Below are 286 nucleotides of genomic sequence, written 5' to 3'. Positions count from 1 at the left end.
ATGCAGATATGTGTACTGATGGACAGCCACAGACGTCCTGTGTGTGTTGACGGACACACACGGACAGCCACAAAAGTCTTGTGTGTGCTGACGGACACCCACGGACGTCCTGTGTGTGCTGACGGACACCCACGGACGTCCTGTGTGTGCTGACGGACACCCACAGACAACCACGGACGTCCTTTGTGTGCTGACGGACACACACGGACGTCCTGTGTGTACTTAACAGACAGCCCACGTGGGCCAAAATCACCCAAACAGTCCACGGGAAGGGTCAGCATGCTGA

Source organism: Brassica napus, unplaced genomic scaffold, assembly GCF_020379485.1.
Source record: "Brassica napus cultivar Da-Ae unplaced genomic scaffold, Da-Ae ScsIHWf_97;HRSCAF=168, whole genome shotgun sequence".
NCBI lineage: Eukaryota > Viridiplantae > Streptophyta > Magnoliopsida > Brassicales > Brassicaceae > Brassica > Brassica napus.
The sequence above is the reverse complement of the archived record's forward strand: the minus strand, read 5'-3'. Positions refer to the sequence as shown.